The sequence below is a fragment of the Carassius gibelio genome, chromosome B3 (assembly GCF_023724105.1).
Source record: "Carassius gibelio isolate Cgi1373 ecotype wild population from Czech Republic chromosome B3, carGib1.2-hapl.c, whole genome shotgun sequence".
NCBI lineage: Eukaryota > Metazoa > Chordata > Actinopteri > Cypriniformes > Cyprinidae > Carassius > Carassius gibelio.
In genome coordinates this window covers 20403474-20423199 of record NC_068398.1, presented here as the reverse complement: position 1 = coordinate 20423199, position 19726 = coordinate 20403474, and the positions used below count along the sequence as shown (strand labels likewise).

Genomic DNA, 19726 nt, shown 5'->3' with positions numbered 1-19726 from the left:
TCTAAATGATATCAAATCTAAAATAAATTAATAAATTGGTAGTCCATGAGACATCTTAAACCAATAAATTCTAGAATACCCTTTAAATAATTGATACATGTATTTTAATTCATACTAAACCCAAGATGTACATAGAACACAATCACCGTTGGGGAGTTACATGTAGTGGAATTACCTAATTTAATGACAAAATTTAACTATTACAGTTACTCAGAAAAAAAAGTATACTTAAATTACAGTTACTTATGAAAATGTTACAGAATACAGAGGGGGTTGCATCTGAAATTTTTTTTACACACCAACAGATTGAATTAATTTCTTTCCCAAAATGCATCGACTGCTCCAAAATACGAGCCAACAGTGTGTTAAGAGTTTAGGACACAGAACAGGACATATACTTTTTTACTCTTTTATTTACTTTTATGTACAGTATATCCTTCACGTTTAAATTCGGCACAGTTAGACGCCAGTGTTCCATAGCTTGTTTGATTTCAAAAATAGTATCATAGCAATTAAACTATATTTTGTTATGTTTTTAAATCTGTAGTTAACCTCAGAACAATCTCAAAGTAAAAAGAGGTGCTAAAGTCTGATTTAGATTTTTTTATAAAGTACTGTATTTGAAATAGTCACTATACGTAATACATTTTAAATAGGGTAACATCTGTAAGCTATTACATTTCCAAAGTAACCTTCCCAACCCGGAGTGTAATATTATGAAACATATTCCATTTTAGAAAATTGAGTTATTCACCATTTCAGTAACTTTCAGTTGTTTAATTTCTGACTCACAGCCTCTTTCTCTCTGGCTCAAATGTGAGTTTTTGCTTAGACTAGCTTAGAAACCTCTGCTATATATCTACATATATCTCAAAGACTGTTACAGTACATTAGTGATGTCATTATGGCACTAGCTCCCTCATCTCTATCTTTCTCACTCGCTTTCTCTCATTTTACCCTCAAAAGAACTTTTATCATTCTAATTGTATTTGCCTCTGATTATCTCCTCAATTTTTTTCTCACCCCATTTATACATTACCCACTTATACGCTCAAATATTAAGGATTCAACACAAGTTACCACTGCACTTTTAACCCTCAGGCCAGTATAAAACACACTTACCTTCACACACCTACAGATATGATGCGTTGAACTAATTCTTGTGTGACAGCAGGTTATTTGTGTGATTCCTGCTTACTTTGTGTTTGTGTGTTTGGGGGATGTTGTATTATTTACACACATCTGATGAAATGAAACAGTGTTCATTTTTATTTGTGTGTGTGTTTGGAGATGTTGTATTTTCTGATGTGTGCGCTTGTCTGACGAGCTGTTGTTGTGTTATCTCCTTCCTCAGGTTGTGTCGTGTCATGCGTTTGTATGTCAGCTCTTGTTGCTTCACTGTTATATTGTCTTCCCCTGTTCGTGTGTGTTTTCGTGTGTGTGCACTGTAATCCATTCAGTGTTGCTGTGACTTCTTCCTCCTCCTCCTCCCTAGCGGTGACCTTTCACCTCAGTAGAGTGCCCCTCAGGTCTTTGTAAAGACTTTCAGCACTCTCTATACTGCCGTTCAAAGGCAAACACAGCAACTACACATTACATCATGACCAAAATCTTGCTTCTCTTAGTTCTCCTGTAATGAACAGGTTTGGCTCAACTATGTTTAAACTCAGAGTATCAAATAAGTGAAACCGTCTTCCCCAGTTCCATTGTTGGTGTATAGATATTGTGTTTTGCCTTTGTAGGGCTGTATAATTGCCATCCAACATTATATTTCCTGCCAGAAAGAGGTCTAAAGAGGAATGCCTTAATGTTTATGGGTTTTGGTGAACGGTCACTGAGAAGGGCAGAGTTTTATTAGCCTTTTCTGTTTATTTTTTGAATCAAGCTGGTTTTTTCTCTCTCCTGGAACTGCCCTCCACTGTGGGGTCTACTGACCAGTGTTTCATCACAGCCTGCAGATGAAAACCCTTCATTATATGGACCAGAAACAGTCAACGCCAGTATTCTAGCCATGAGTAGATAAGTTCTCAGCAGGGCTGTGCTGAAACACTGGGCTCTGACGCAGTTAGGATGTGTGCTACAGTCCTGTAGTCTACTTATCTGGGACATGATTCTGCCTCACAAATACACTAAACATCAGGTGAGCAGAAACAAATGTGTCTGATAGATTTGAAAGAGACACGTGAAAAACTAAAACGCTCAGCAAACACATATACTGATAACCACAGACACAGGTAAGTTCTCGTAGGGCTGTAATAACAAACCTGGGCTGTTGCAATGGCAACTGGACACTTTAAGGGCTGTGCAATGCAAAGTTTTCATGCATTTAGACCAAAATCAGGGGTAAATGTGGAACTATTTTTGCTTTCTTCTTTCCCTCTTTTACCTTTTTTTTCCCCTTTCGCACTTTCTCTGACAGAATGTGTTTTACTGTGGCCACAGTGCCTATTCAATTATACTTTTAGACAATTATGTCGATGAATGCAAAAGAGCACAGGTCAGGAAAGGTCAAAAGGTTTCCTTTGGACGTTTCTATTTTTTTCTTTATAGATTCCATAATATTGCAACCTGTCTCTGTGTATATTTTTATGTTTTGTATGAACAAGTCTGAGGGTTTTTGTACCTCTTTATATTTGTGCCATTGCTTTTCAGTGTGGTCTGCTGGTATAGATGTTTTAAAATAGTTCACCTCAAAATGACAATTCATTTACTCACTGTTATTCCAATCCCAAACCCTTATGACTGAGTTTCTACGGTAGAACACAAAAAAAGATCTTTATCAAAATGTCTAAGATGCTGTCTTTCATACAATTTGTGAATAGGTTGTCAAGATTAAAATGAGGACAAAAGTGACGTACTGTTATCGGTTGTCTGTCGGCGTTGCTCTGCATTTGTCAGTACAATATGGGTAAACAAATGTGTTCTGAAATTGTCTCTAAAAATCAAACATGTTTAATATCCTCCAACTGGACAGAATAATAGTGTGAAACTAAAAAAAAAATTGCCCATCATACACTACATTATTTTCTGAAATCTGTCACCAAAATTAGCAGACTGATTCTAATTATTGACAACTATAAGATCTAAGACAAAGTAGTGTAGTGTATTCCAACCTTAATGCTCTATATTTCAAGACAATTGAAGCCTTAGGTGCGTCCCAAATCGCATACTAGTGTTGACAGTAAAAATTACAAAAAGAAAATTTGCATTTTAAATGTACTTAACCTAAAAAAAAATTGATACACTCAACTGTCGCAGCTTTAATTAAATAGCGTAGGGGGAGGGGTTATCAGACTCTGATTATTAATGCCATAATAACCTTATTTAATTCATACACTTAGTGCATAAGTACCTTATATAATTCATACACTTAGTACATAAGTACCTTAAATAATTCATACACTTAGTACATAAGTACATAGTGTGTAAGTGCATAGTGTATAGTGGGTCATTCAGGACGCAGTTATAGTGAAATTTTAGTATTCACTGAAACTCAGCTATAGTCAAGAGCAGCTTGGACATTTTGCTAAAATATTATGGTGATTTAAAGAAAAAAGCCATAGGAGTGTGAGTAAATGATGACAGAACTTCAATATATGGGTGCCTTTAGATTCCATTCCCTCGCTCTCCTTCTCAATCACCTCAGCATGTATTTTTCTTTCTTCTTCCCTCTCGAACTTCTGCCTCTTTCTGTTTCTACCTTCTGCCCTCTCACTCCTTCCTGTCCACTGTTGCCAAGGAAACAGTGGAAGAGAGCATTCTGGGACTAAGCGAAACATGACGAAATGTAAAATGAAGGGGTTAAAGATGGATCAGGCAAAAAAAAAAAAAAAAGATATTTGTTGATGTGCGTCCCAAATCACAGACTTGTGCACTATTCTATTATGTTTTTTTTTTTAGTATGGATAGTGCTAGTGCTGCATTCACACTGAAAATTCCAAAAAGAAAAAGTGCACTTTAAAGGTCCCATATTGGAAACTTTCCTGGAGTTTTATTTTAGGTTTTGATGTCCTTAAGAATGTATATTTGAAGTATAATTACTAAAAACAGTCTCATTATATTTTTACAGCTCCTTTCTCAGGAGGTCTGCTAAGAACAGGTCGATTTTAGCCTGTCTAATTACTATTCATGAGCCTCTCTTCTGATTGGTCTGTTGTTTTCTGAGTGACGCACGGCCAGACCAACCACAGGTAACTAGGGTCAGCCGACGTCACAGCGCTAGCTGGAGGCAGCAAAACAAAGGGGAAACTGTAGGCTGCCCACTCAGATTCAGCTACGCAAGGAGCTTAAAATATCATCTTGTTCTGATGTTGGGTGCCAGAATCGATTTATTTATTTATTTATTTTATTACAGGGACAATGCATATTAATAAACATTTCTGTAAATATGCCAGAGTTAGCCAGAAGGCTATTTTTCACCTGCAGTCCCTAGACAGATGGTAATAGTCACCCTAAAAGAGAGTAAATGTACATATTTACATACAATAAAACAATTACAATCGAAGTAATTCAACCTCAAATTAGAAAATTTGATCACATAATCTGCTGCCGCTGCCAGACAAACAAACCGATGACACAGCTATGGATAAACACGATAAAACGAGTGGACTGGACAGAAATGTGTGCCCTGCAAATGCTCGTTCAATAAAGTATTGTCCTTTGTTGTTATGGACGAGTCTACAGATTTCTTGCCATATGTTTCTTGCATCTCATGATGTCGTTTACGAAAAATGTCTGTCCATGTGTGTAAAACAACAAACTGATGATTTATATATAATCATTTGTAATTGTATATACATTGTTGTGATTTATTGTGGCTGAAACTATAATGTAGCTGTAAAAATAGTTGCCTGCTGAAATTGAAATGTATATACATCTTCAACATGACGTGCGCAGCTAGACAGACACAATGAGTGTCATAGTAACAATCCTGTCAGATCACCCATCCTTTGAGTAAGAGTGTAATGTAACAGGTTGGCCGGTATGGTTTCATGGTTGAAATTAACCTTTTCGACATGTTTCGTTGCTGTTTTACAGAAGTCACAACGGTTCGAGAAAAATCTACTTTAGCTACTTTAACAAGGTAGTGAGTATTTTACTATGGACTGAGTGTTTTGAAATAAATATGGTAGTTAAATAGCCCCTAGACCTCAGTTATAGTGAAAAAAGCCAGGAAATTTCAACTTTGACAATATGGGAACTTTAAATACCCAGATGATGCACTTAAATAACCAAAATAAAAAAAATCCAAATGTAAAATGTTGGACACTTCATGCACTCAACTGTCGCAGCATTAATTACATAGTGAAGGGGGAGTGGCTATCATACTCTGGTTATTAATGCCATAATAACCTTATATAATTCATACACTTACATGGTTGAGTACATAGTGTACGTGTGCATAGTGTATAAGTGCATAGTGTATAGTGGGTACAGCTTTGGTCTTCTAAAACCTGACAAAATTGGTTGACGTTACAACCTTAAAGGGTTAGTTCACCCAGATAGCAAAATTATGTAATTAATAACTTACCCTCATGTTGTTTCAAACCAGTAAGACCTCCGTTTATCTTCGGGACACAGTTTGAGATATTTTTGATTTAGTCCGAGAGCTCTCAGTCCCTCCATTGAAGCTGTGTGTACGGTATACTGTCCATGTCCAGAAAGGTAAGAAAAACATCATCAAAGTAGTCCATGTGACATCAGAGGGTCCGTTAGAATTTTTTGAAGCATCGAAAATACATTTTGGTCCAAAAATAGCAAAAACAACGACTTTATTCATCATTGTCTTCTCTTCTGTGTCTGTTGTGATAGAGAGTTCAAAACAAAGCAGCTGGATATCCGGTTCGCGAACGAACTGAGTTCAAACAAACCAATATCCCGGAGTAATTCATTTACTCAAACAGTACACTGACTGAACTGCTGTGAAGAGAGAACTGAAGATGAACCCCGAGCCGAGCCAGATAACGAACAAAACATTGACTCGTTCTCGAGTCAAGAACCGTTTCTGTCAGACGCGTCCCATTCGAGATGAACTGATGATACTGCGCATGTGTGATTCAGCGTGAACCAGACCGACACAAAGAGCGTCTGAACCGAATTGATTCTTTTGGTGATTGATTCTGAGCTAGTGTTATGAGCACGGGTAACCCGAAGGCTTGAATCAAAGGCAATCATCGCAAATGACGCCACGATTACATCGAGTGCAAAAGAACCGGTGAATCGTTTTCTTCAACCGGTTTATTGAATCGAACTGTCCGAAAGAACTACTGGTTATCCAAAAACCGATGCAACCGGTTCTTGACTCGTGAACGAGTCAGTCTATTGTTAGTTATCTGGCTCGGCTCGGTGTTCATCTTCAGTTCTCTCTTCACAGCAGTTCAGTCAGTGTACTGTTTGAGTAAATGAATTAACTCAGAGGGAGTTTCAGCCACATTAAAAAAGTTAACAGCTTAAATAATAATAATTTGTGGATTAATGCGTATTGGAGACGTGAACCGTTTAAAACGATTCAGTTCGATTTGCTGAACTGAATGATTCGTTCGCGAACCGGATATCCAGACTGCTTTGATTTGAACTCTCTCTCACAACAGACACGGAAGAGAAGACAATGCTGAATAAAGTCATAGTTTTCGTTATTTTTGGACCAAAATGTATTTTCGATGCTTCAAAAAATTCTAACTGACCCTCTGATGTCACATGGACTACTTTGATGATGTTTTTCTTACCTTTCTGGACATGGACAGTATACCGTACACACAGCTTCAATGAAGGGACTGAGAGCTCTCGGACTAAATCTAAAATATCTGAAACTGTGTCCCGAAGATAAACGGAGGTCTCACTGGTTTGAAACAACATGAGGGTAAGTTATTAATGACATAATATTGCTATCTGGGTGAACTAACCCTTTAATGTTCAGATGCCCACTTACTCCCAAGATGCACTTATGTGATTATTATGGTTATTTTATTGCTGTTGTGCCCCTGTTGTTTTTGTTTCTCCTTTTGCCCCCTTTTATCAATCATTTATTCAGTCTAAAGTGCTCTTTTGGTGTGCTGGTGTTTTTGTATGTGACATTTTGAGTACGCTGAGAGCTTTGACACACATCTTTGGTCCCTGTCATTGACAGACTCTAGTGGTGAGGCTAAATGTGTAAGAGCTGGAGTCTGGATGCTGGCCCCAACACATTGACTAAGTGGCATTGTGGTCATCTTCCTCTCTAGCCATTGTCTTAAAGCATAGAAATAGTACTGCACTGCAGCGCTGCAGTCACACCCCTCTTTCTCTCTCGTTCTCTCTCTCTCTTTCTCCATTCTCTCTCTCTGCAGACTGATTGATTTCCCCCTCTACTCCCATTTAACCTCACTTCTGAATATTTGCTGTAACCAGAGAACCAGAGGGTTCTCTCTTTAGGGCTCTTGATGAGCTAGACCAATTCATTATCAATTTCACCATACCATGTATCACTGTGTGTATAAACAGTGCCTTATGTCCGTTTAAAATAATTTTTAATGATGATTGAATGATTTAAATGATTGAATCATTTCCCACAAACCTTAAAGGCCAACTGTCAGAGTTTGTGAGAATATGACTGCAGTGGAGTAAAAATTGAGCAGTGAGATCAAAGGTTGCTGGCCTGGCTGATAATGTGTATATATATATATATATATATATATATATATGTATGTATGTATGTATGTATGTATGTATGTATGAGAGATGTGATGTAAAAAAGAAAAAACCCTCAGAAAAAACGTATATATATATATATATATATATATATATATATATATATATATATATACACACACACACACATATCTTTTTAATACGTCTTCTTAATCATATAGTGAAGTTCTGCATTATTTAGTTTTTGATGGACCAGACTGCTGGGTTCAATCATTGTCTCAGCAGTATTTATTATTAATTGTATTAAAAATTATTAATTATTCAAGTGATGTTAAATTATCCATCAAGTAATGCACATAAATGCAGAGATCTGCAGATCCACTGCATTTAACTTCAGTATGACTGAAGCCTGAACCTGACTGGATCAAGTAAAGAAACTAAAACATAGTTTGCATGATTTTTGGTCATTTATGTTCCATCTTCTGGTGAATCAAGACCAGTTTATGCTCAGTGCAAGGTTTTTACTCAAGGTTAGTGAATGGTTAAAGTATATCTTATTGTCTTTCAAATCTAACTGGATGTGTTGTGTATGTATGAGCGTGTCTTATCCACCATCAGAGGTGGTGAATTGCATGTATGACACTATTTTCATACAAGATCTGAATGTTCTGTGAATATTATTTCAACATTTGTTGTTTCACTCTGTGTCCTACTGTCTTAGATGGAATGTCAACATCTGCACACTTAGATTTCTTTCTGTTGTTTTTAGCTGCATTTTTTCTTTTTTTTTTTATTAAATGGTTTATTATGTTTTATTAATGTAATTCCAAATACTGTTTTGCAATCAACAGTGACATGTTTAATACCCTTAACATCCATTATGCACTGTAAAATGTAATAAGTTGAGTTAACTTAAAAAAGTGAGGAAACCGATTGCCTTAAATTTATAAGTAAACTAATGTATTACTTTTAAGTTGGTAAAACTAAATAGTATTTGTAAACTAAACTTATTCATTAAGTAAAGTATAGTATTCATTTTAAGTTGGCAAAACTAAATAGTATTTGTAGACTAAACTTAAACATCAAGTACAATTAAGTACTGGTGACTCAAAAGCATTAGTTGAGTTAACTTATTATTAGTGTTCACTTTACTAGTAAATTTAAGGAAACCGATTGCCTCACATTTTTAAGTAAGCTAAACTAACAAAAACGAGTAAAGCAAAAAAAGTTTGTCAAAACATTCATTTTAATGTAACCGTGTACAAAATTGTTTTTTAAAGCAAAAAAGGGTTGATGGTGAGTGATTAAAATAACCAATTAATCAACCCTACAATAAAACATTTGTGTTACTGCACACAGATAACCGATTAAAACATTTTTGTTGTGGGTATAGGGATTTGTCACCCATCAACCTGGATACAACACCCTAAATGCAACAGACACAATACGAAATCTTTGTTATTACTAACAAACATCTTGACTAAAAGTTTTGGTTTTGCATTCAGGTTGGAAGGTGTCCGATTAAAACTATACCAAAAAAATTAAACAACAGACCTACTGCAACACGGTCTTGTTTCTGCCATCAGAAACACAAAGAACACACCTTGACCAAAACATCCAATTTATGCAGCAATTAGAGTTTTGTTTTTGTTCTTGTTTCTGCAAACACTTAAGATTTTAAATAAAACATTTGTTTTAATCAGTCATCCATCAACAACATTGCAAAAGTGCAACAACAGACCTACAATCACATGGTCTTTTTCTGCCATCAGAAGCATAAAACAAAAACAGATAAAAACATCAAGGTTAAGTTGCAGGTATTAAGATTTTTAATCAGTCACCCATCAATCTGGATACAACACCCAGAAGGCAACAATAGACCAATTGGTTTCTGCAATTAAAAATATATTGAACAAATTCTTGACTACAAAGCTTTTAGTGACTGGAGTTTTTGTTTTGTATCCAGGTTGGCAGGTGACTGATTAAAAAAAAAAAAAAAAATGCTGCAACAGACCTACAGTAACATGGTCTTGTTTCTGCCATCAGAAACATACACGCAAAAAACAAACCTACAGTAACCAGACTTGTTTCTGCAATCAGAAACAAAAAAAACAAAAAAACATTAAAACAGTAGGTTTTTTAGTGATTGCAGTTTTGGCTTGAGAGATTTGTGCCCCAGGGAAAGAAAAACCCTTTGAATGAACTCAAAAGTGTATTTAAGCTGTGAAGGGTACTCCATATTTAAAGCATAGATCAGTCCAAAAACAAAACACATGGCATGTGGAACATTCTCAAGTCCATCCATTGCTATAAGACCCTCCAAAATGATTGCTGTATCAGTGACCTCCAATGGCAAACCTTGTGGAGACATGGGGCTGTCCTCTGGCACCACAGTGAGAATTCCTATTGATACTTGAGGTGTGACAATATCAATATCCTAAGAAAGAAAGAAAGAAAAGCAATATTAAAATACATTCTTATATTGCAAACGCAAACAAGTGCATGTTCCTTTTAAAAATTTAAACTGCTTAAGGTGCTGTTATTAGTTCTTGAAGTAACTATTTGTAACAGGGCTTCAGTGGGAATTGTCAGTGATAATTTGGACCTTTTCAGCAAAAGCATCTTTGAAACATTTAATAACAATATCTTTTTAGTAAAACAGTTACATCCATCCCATGATCGGTTTGGTTTCAAACATTCCTCAAAATGTCCTCGTGTTCATCAGAACAAAAATGTATACAAGTTTGTAACAAAATGAGATCCTTTCCCTATCCTTTTAATGTTTAATTTATTATTTAACAATAATTATTGGTCATCGAAAGGAGTTTGTTTTTGTTGTTACTGCTGAAACCGTATATACCAGCAGAGAGTGAAGCGATAGAGTGGAGAAGGGATGCTGCTAAAACTGTCACGGGACATAGGTAAAGAATGGCTAAATATAGAGACCTCTTTGCGCAGAGTAGTTGGATTGAAATTGAATTGGAAAATTCAAGACACTATTCTATATGAGATTTTTATACTTTGAAAACAGTTTCATCCACATTTTAAGATTTGATCAAATGTTATGGAAAACAAAGAATATATTTTACTTGCATTTTATTTATCTTCTATGTACTTTATATAAGATCTCTTAAATAAACGTAATGCTGACACAAAAATTGGGAGATCTTTCTTGTAGCATTTTTTAAAAGATATTAAATTAGAATACTTACAAAACATGTTTTGAAGAAGTCTGTAGTGTCTTCTCCAAGAAGGACTGCAAGACCACGGAGAACTGCTGTCCGTCGAGCAGTGACATCAGTGATGTTCTAACAAATAACACATAAAACATCAAGATCAAGAGTGAAAACAGATCACTTTAAACTTGACAAAAAACACTTACTGCAGACTTCATTTGTATTAGATACTCTGAGAGCTTTTTTCCAGCTGTGCCTTTCTTGGATTCAAAAATCTCCAGAAAACGAGAAGTATTTTTATCAAGGGCTGAGAAGAATTCTTGCTTGAGGTTTTTGCTTGTTATCCGGTTGAACTCAGCAATAATCTACGAAAAGGAGAACAAAAACACATTAAGACTTGAAACATTTTTACATGCCCTAGATAAAATGTGTCTTAATTACCTGACTTTCCCTGAAGAGTGCTGGCCATCTTTGTAAAGTCTCTTTTACTGAAGGCTCCTTTTCAACCAACTCTTTTCTTCTTAGCGAAAAAGTTATGTCCATGTACTGTGCTATCAGTGTAGAACTTGGATGTCGTTTCTTCATTTCCTCCACAATTTCTAATCGTTTTGATTCCATGCTGCTTTCATTTTCACCAGCAGGCATATTGGGTAGAAAATTTATCTCGAATCGTTTGGGTTTCTTGACATTTCTTGGAGAATCTTGGCTCCCTCTTTTCATTGAATTAACAAGAACATCGGTGCATCCAGCTCTCCTTAGTTTGCTCCTGTAATTACCCATTTTAAACTTTATACTGTTTTTCCATCCGTTCCATCCAGTGGAGGAGCCTGGTTCAAAAAGGCATGGATGTTTTTTGACAAGTGCCGATGCAACATCATTGAAATCTTCTTCACGGGGATATGCTTTAAATTTGTACATGGCCTCGGCAAGCTTTTCAAGTACTTCATGTTTCATGTCCCTGGGAACTTGCAAGTATGTCTTATCTCTCATAAACAAAAGGTTTCCCTGGCGCAGTCTGTATTCCACATTCACGGAAAAGCTGGGAATTTCAAATGTTTCTGGCCATGGATCCTGGCGTGTAAGAGGTGACTCTTCTTGAGAGGTAACAGACATAATGTCGGTGTCAGCCTGGCTCGGTGTAGGTGATGTCACAAGAGAGATTACCTTCAAAGTGGGCTTCTCAGGTAAATCTGCAATGTCAGTAAGGTTAACAAGTGCATTGTTAAAATCAGCGTCTTCATACTGAAGAGAGAACGTGTATGGAAGATCAAGATGCTGCCCAAGCTGTTCAATCAGGGAGTCCAGGGTTTGTGGTTTGCTAGGAAGTGTGACCTTCCGTATATCATTGTCAGTCACAATCACTCTTAAAACAGTTCTTGTCTCCATTATGTCATGTGGACCTAAAAAATAATTTGAGAAAACATCCACAATTTTCAGTATTAGACCCCAGACAACATTCAGCACAAGATGAAGTGTTTAATTGTAACAAATATCCTGCCTTGTATTTTGTAGGTTGGCAGTGGAAACAAGTCATTCAAATCAGACAGCTTAATGACTGACATAAGTGGTACATGGCTGGACAATTCATAGGAACGCAGATGCTCAGTGTACCACGCTGTCTGTTCTTTGCACACAAACAAAACATCTGTGTTGATGACTACAATTTTAACAATTTGCCTGAAATCAGGAAGACCTGAACAGGAGCCGACAGAAACAACTACATCAGGACAGTACTTAATACCATCAATGCATACTGAGGATGTAACAAGGACAGTGCTTTGAGCACCAAAGTTGTTCTGAAGAACATTCTGAACATTCTCAGGAAAAGATGAAATCAGTGTAACTGCAACTTTTTCCATCTGCACAGAAGGCTTGAAAAAAGAAATTGAATCCATGTGGTACGCCATCATTCTTTGATGTCGGACTGCCAGAGTTTGAGGGACATTTTTGAAATTTTTTGTGTCACGAATTATTTGCTTGAAGAACTTATGTTTGCCTTCAAAACCTTATCCCCAAGGAAATCAATAGTTTCCTCAGTGAATCTGAAGGACGTCGCCAGTTCCAAAATGTCTTTCAAAAGCATTAAAATCTCCCATGATGGATCGTTCTCTGGGATATCAAATCCAATCATGAGGGGAAGAAGTCTTAGAAGTGCCCAATTTTCATGGCCATTACCACCAATTGTGCCTCTAGAGGCAAAGGCAACTGGAATAGTTTGAGGCTGATCAGTCTTGTCCATGAATTTGTATGGAAACTGCTTGATTGTTCTGTTTAAGTAGTCAAGAGTAATGTACTTTTTGTTGATCAAATCATTAAGACACATTGCCATTTCAACGGGTATGACACCCTCTAAGAGATCATGCATGAGGTCAGGTGGAAAGCCGCCGATAGTGTGAAAATAGTCTAGCTCTCTGAAGACACAACTACCTTTCACACCATACTGTTTAACCAAACTCTGATCTTTTAAAACTTCCTCAACTTGCCTTTCGTGATTTAGCTTGGTCCTGGATTCAAATGCTCCTGTCCGTACCTCTCTTTGTTGGATTTCGCTCTTCTTCACCATACAGAAGCGACAGGGGTGTTCCACAATGAAACTCTCTTGGAATCCTGCCAAGGAGTGGGCACCAAGGTTATCAGCAGACACACAGAGAACAGTTCCCAATAAACATTCTCCTAACCGCTCTACAAAGACGCCATGTTTCTCTAATGTTTTCAGATCTTGAACAAGAGGGTGTAGGACTTTTTCATATCCACACCGTTTCACTGCACTAGCTTTGCATAAGATTGCCAACTGAATTGCATGAAGAGAAGACAGATACTTAGAGGGAAGATTGGCAAGGACCCAGTAAACACTGAACATCTTGTGTTTCTTTTTTGAAGTGCCAAGAGGGTTGGCAATTTCAAATTCATCAGTGTAGAGGGTAAGTAAAATCCTACATTTTTCTGCCATCAGAAAAGGATTCTCAGAGTAGTTAGTGCCATCTCTGTAGGAACTAATTCCACATGCACTTCCATCGGGAGCAAGAACTTTATCAAGGACCTCTGATCGGTTTAAAAGCAGCTGTAACATGTTCAAGATTGGCACATATGCAAAAGACTGTGATTCTTTGTCGAGTTTGTATTCTATTGGCATAACTATTGGAAATTCTTTCTCAAAGTATGATGCTCTTTTACTGATGGTAGATAGAGGCTCACCAGACTCAGTCATTTTTAAGAGCAGATTATTTTCTGTGACAACTTTCACAATTTCTTTCAAAACATTATCACTATAAGTGATTTCATGTTGATTTAAAATCTGTTGAATGCCATTACTCAAAAGTGGCCTTGACAGAAGAAAAATCTGAGTAATTTGTTGTATTACTTCTTGTACTGCTGCATCAGATATATGCAGAATGGTTTGCATCTTAAGGAAAAGCAATCCTAAATTATGCTTTAGTTGTCTCTGTAAATCATCTAGACTTTGATTTGGGTCACCTTCTTCATATTCATCCTGGCCAAACTCTGTAGAATCAATTGAATCATAGCAAGAAGCTGTACTTTGTGTAACATCTTGCTGTAAATCGGCAGCAATATTTTGCAACTCCACTAAAATGTTGGGCTTTAAGTTCCTCTGCGTGCTAAACTGGTGTTGCTTACTTTTATGAGCATTAAATGTGGAATAAATTCTGCTTTCAAAATTGCAGTCTTTGTATGGGCACTGAACCATTTCATTATTTTTCAGATGTTGACGCAAATGGCAGAAAAACAAGGATTCTGTGCAGGGTTCTTTAAATTCACAGAGAGGACAATGAAATATCAAAGGTGCTGGTTCTGATCCACTTGTTTGTTTTGCATTTTCAGAGTGATTTCTTGTTAAATGCACTTTTAGAGCATTGAATGATTTAAAAGAACACAAACAGTCTGTGTGAAGACAAGGAATTTGGTTGGTTCTTGTGTAGCTTCCATGTTTAATCCGATAATGCTTCAATAGCAGAGCTCTCTTTTCACAGAAATAAACACAGAACTTACACTTCCACTGCATGTCCACTGCACTCTTCAAAGAAACATTCTGCAAAAAAGTTAACAGAGTTAAAGTATATGGATTAATAACAAGCAATTTGTAAAAACAATTTTTAGCATCCACTTTAAAAACTTGTATAAAATATTGGTTTCTTTGCAGCACCTCTTATTTAACATTCTTTTGCATTTTAAGGCATTAAATTAATGGTTTTCGTGTCGATTCGTTTGAAAAGACAACAGAGAAAGACGATTTAAACTGGCTCACGAATCACTAATTTGTTCAGTATATGGTCTGAAGGCACGTGAGGTGTTTAAAATCAGAATGAGTTTTTAGTCTCAAGAAAAAAACGTCGCTTAGACACACGTGCTTACAGAATATATAACCTTACACATTATTGTATTTATTTTAGAACACAAGGCAAAAATCCTGTATACTATGCTCAAATGTTCAATTGCAGGTATGAGTAACGTTACACGTGTAAAGAGCTTCTCTCGTCCATCCCTAATCTGAAAACCGTTGTTTATATATAAACGACATCAACACTAATTATAAACGTGTTACTTTTCCATTGCATACATTTTACTCAAGTAATTATTAAGACTATAGCTTCAACTAATCATTTACACAGTAACTTGTATTTTACTTAAGTTTTTGTTACTCTATCCACCTCTGAAACTTGTCTGTTGACCTAAAACACGTTTATCTTTAAAGCGAGACGATTACCAATTATTAGATTGCTAAGAGCAATCCAACGTCATCCATCGATTTTATATAAATATTTTAACAAAATATTACTGTTTATGAACTTTGATTGATATATTATTATTTTGTAATGAAAATGTAGCAGTTAAACTATAAAAAATGAGACTCACCTTATCATTCTCTTATCCAGCCACGTGCAAATTAATGAACCTGCTATCTGAACCAAGTAACTAGCATGTGCAGTCGTCTTCTTCTTCGTCCAATTAATGATCTCTCACTCCTTTGGAGTATTATCGCCACCTACTGTATATCTGGTGCATTCACAATACTTAAACTTTTAAGTTGAGCTAAATGAACAAGTTGAGTTTAAGCACTTTGAGTGGGGAAAAAGTTGGAATTACTTAGTTAAACTAAGTAATATCAAAAAAATTAATAAAGTAAGTTAAGTTTACTTAATCATTTTAGTAAGCTCAGCAATTACATTTTACAGTGTGTGCACAATGTTAAATGTCATAAGTTTATATTTCTGTCCATCCTGGTACTGTTTTTGCAGGTGCTAATTTCTGAATGTTAACTATTCCCTCTCTTCTCACCGCAGTCATTACATCCATCACATATTCCTGCCCTCCTTTAATAAGTCTCTTTGTGTTCATCTTTTCTTAAAGTTTGTCTGTGTGTAATCTTTGTATATTGTCGTTTCGTGTTGTTCTGTGTACTGTTGTGTCGTGTTGTGCTGTGTCTATGTGCAGTTCTGTGTCTAAATCATACGCAGATGTGATGTAACTTGTATGTATTTGACTACCAGTGTTTGTGTTTAAAGGAAGAACAAATATCCACTGGTGGATATTGCAAATATTAACCCGGACAGATTCTCACAGATCAAATATACTGTGTATGAACTCGGACAGACTAAACTTGGCTGCGTTATAGACTATAATGCAGTAATGCTATAATTCACATCATAATGTAATTAATTAATAAAAAATATTATTTTCACACTAGTAAAAACCATTGACGTCTTCTCCGAAAACTCAGATTCTCCGCACTTGACCTTTGTGATGTAACTTAAAAAAAAAAAGGATGGACTTTCTTTAACATGCAGTTTACTAAATTAGTAAATTGTTCAACACAGTATATTAAATTTTATTTTATTGCTGCAAAGTTTCTGGTTAATATTTGTGCCACACACTAACCCTCACCTTCCGTCCCATACCCAGGCTACTCAATTACAGTCCTCGTAGTGTCACTAAAGTTTGAGATGAGGTACATAATCTTACCAGAGTGGGACTTTCATCCATGTCAGGTCAAGGGCTGGCCATACGGAGATAATCTCTTTGGGCTTGTAAGCATGATTGTTAGACTCATAAACTAAACTGTGAAGCTACGATGTATTACTCTGCATTTCAAGCATTCAGAGAGCTTGCTTCTGACTCAAATCCTAAGAAACTGCACATAAAGTGACAGTCCCACTGGATGTAGCCTCATCTCTATCACAGATGCTAAAGAATTGCAGAAGCACAGAGTCTGCCAAACTGAAGACTTGAATTACACCAGTCCACAACACATACATAACCTCTTCAGTGTTGCATGTGTGAGTTGTGTTATTATGAGGCCGATAATGAGATTAATCGACATGTCAATGTTTAAGCTGGCATCATTGTACTGTTAGTAAATATAGAAAATGGCTAAATGTTGGCATTATTTGACTTTTGCTCTTCCATGACCATGAAAGCTCAATTCTTAAATATATGTCTATAAATATAGCTTAAATAAATTGAATAACAGTTAAGTTTATTTTTCTTCCCCTGCCCTGTTTCAGTTTGTCTGCTTTTTGCTTTGCTTTGATTTGTTCTATTTTTTTTTTTTTTCCGTTTTACTGGCAGTCTATGTATCTATATCTGTTGTTCTACGTATCTTTGAACGGAAATCCAAAAGCATAGTTGTGTCCAAAACACAATCATTTTCAAGTTGGCATTGTCATAAAGCAGCTATTTATATAACGAATGGGCTACTAATGCTTTTTTAATCGTCACATTACACTGTAATTGTTCAGAGAGAAAGAGGAAGAAAGATTGCGAGTGCCAGCGGTCAGTGTACTTATTTCTGTTGGACACACACTGGCTAGCCATATTGATCTTAATTAATTCCATCCATTAAAGGCAAATGCCAATAGGGAGGTAAAGACACTTTTTAAAAACCAGCAAGAGGAAGAAAGTGTGTTCTTATCTGTACAGTGTGTGCATCACGGGTACAAAACCAGAACATGACGTTCACACACACATGAGTTCTTTTCTCTCTGTAGATGAGTACTCTTATATGTTTTATTAATTATAAACAACAAATCATTTGGTTAAGTATGTATATTTCCTCAAATCCATGATGAAAAACAGTCTCTTTCTGACATGCACAAGTGGTTTGGTGAGAGGAACATGATGACCCAGATCTACCTACAGTACCACTGCCTTTCTTTGCAGCTCTTATAGGTGATGCTTTGGTGTAGATTTTGAATGACAAGCGGCTGTGCAGCACCCTGAGTGTCCCAGCAGCCCTCTGAGTCACACACACACACACACACACACACACACACACACACACACTTCCCAACAGAACTGCATCACGCAAGGGACTGGAGATAGGACTGCCGACTATACGACAGTAGGACCTTCTTAACACCCCGTGTTTTTCCTTCCTTGTGAGCTTTTGTCTCTTGGTGTGTTTTTGTTAAGACTTCTAACTCACTGTGTTTGTGTCCGTGTGAGAAGTTCTCCTGTGTCAGGAGGGGGTTGTCTACTGTGTAAGGTGCCAGCTCTTCCTTCCATATCCATTCGTGTTGGCTTTTTCAAAAAAAACAGCAATATCTGAGTCCAGTTCAATTTCTTAAACAAACAAACAGACTATACAAAGGTAAGCTGTGTTTAGCTGTTATCATAACCAGTATTCATATTATTAAGAACAGCTATTTGAAAAAAAAAAGTTTTGTATTTCACCCCAAACTTTGGAAAATTCGGTCATGATTTATTCTCCTCGTTGTTTCACACCTAAATTACTTATTTCTTCTGTGGAGCATAAGAGAAGGCATTTTGAACATGTTTTAGCCCATACAGTGATAGTCAATGGTGTCCAGAAAACACTGGTCTTCTGAGACTTTCATCATATAGACAAGAACACAGACATCATTTTTCAAAATGTCTTATATTGTATTCCACAGAAAAATGAAATTCACGCAGGTTTGGAATGACATTTACTAAACGTTCGGGATTTAAGTAGCTGACAGATCATGGTCATTTGATGTCATAAAATTACATTCAACAAATATTTTTGTGAGCATATTCTGCATTATCTCTCTTTTGAATTAAGCATGAAAACACACAAATAAATGTAAACCTTTTTTTTTTAAACTCCCCTGAAATAATTTGAAATTTGACCTAAATTATTATTATAGCCCAGGAATATCACTAAGATCTGTAAAGGGAATTTGTAACCAAATTAAACAACACTGGACTGGGTGAGAAAAGAAGAAAAACTGTAGCCTGAAATGAATGTGGAAGGAAAGCTTTCAGGCACTTTGGGGTCAGGTGAAGCTGTTTTAAGTCCCTATTAATCTACTGAAACACACGCATTTGTAAAAGGAAGACAAATTTGCTGCTAATAAAGGAAAGACATCTAGTCTGAAATGCGCAAGCTTCACCTGGCCCACAGTGCTGAGAGAGGCTGCTTTGACTAGACGGAGCTCCTCTTGGACTCCAGCGCTAGTGTTTCGTCTGAGACTGGGTCAAACACCTGGATGCTAAACTCTTTACCTCTCTACTGGTCTGAGTCAGCCATCAGGTGCTTCATCCACCTGCTCTTTTACACATCTGCTCTTATCTCTCCCTGAAAACTGTATGTGGCTGCGACTAAAGGGAGTTTTTTTTATATATATACTGCTGTGCCATAACAACAACAACAACAAAATATTGACATGAAAACTTGATGACATTTCATAACTCTCATTTTCCTGTTTTGTCCTTGTCTCTGTCTCTGTCTCTGTCTCTGTCTGTCCCTGTCTGTCTTTCTGTCTGTCATTCACATCGGTTTCATTTTGTCACTCTTATTCAAAATTCCCTTTTTTTACCCTTCCCTTCCTTTCCCCTTTTTAAAAAATGCAACTTTTTTTTTCATGAATCTAATGTTTTTGTTTGTAAAATGCTTGCATGATAATTCCATTCATTCATCTTCCTCT

At 36.4% G+C, this 19726-nt stretch overlaps 1 protein-coding gene and 1 long non-coding RNA gene across 8 annotated transcripts in view; one reads left to right on the top strand and one right to left on the bottom strand.

Annotated features, from left to right (window-relative positions):
* The window catches only part of LOC127953730 (potassium voltage-gated channel subfamily C member 1-like), a 69858-nt gene that overhangs the window by 39911 nt on the left and 10221 nt on the right, over positions 1 to 19726 (top strand). The gene's annotated exons all lie outside the window — the stretch shown is intronic.
* LOC127953732 (uncharacterized) lies at positions 13285 to 15801 on the bottom strand. The gene is made up of 3 exons (XR_008153323.1): positions 15675 to 15801; positions 14811 to 14850; positions 13285 to 13409 (listed from the first exon to the last, which is right to left on the bottom strand). It is a non-coding gene; the product is annotated as an uncharacterized LOC127953732 (long non-coding RNA).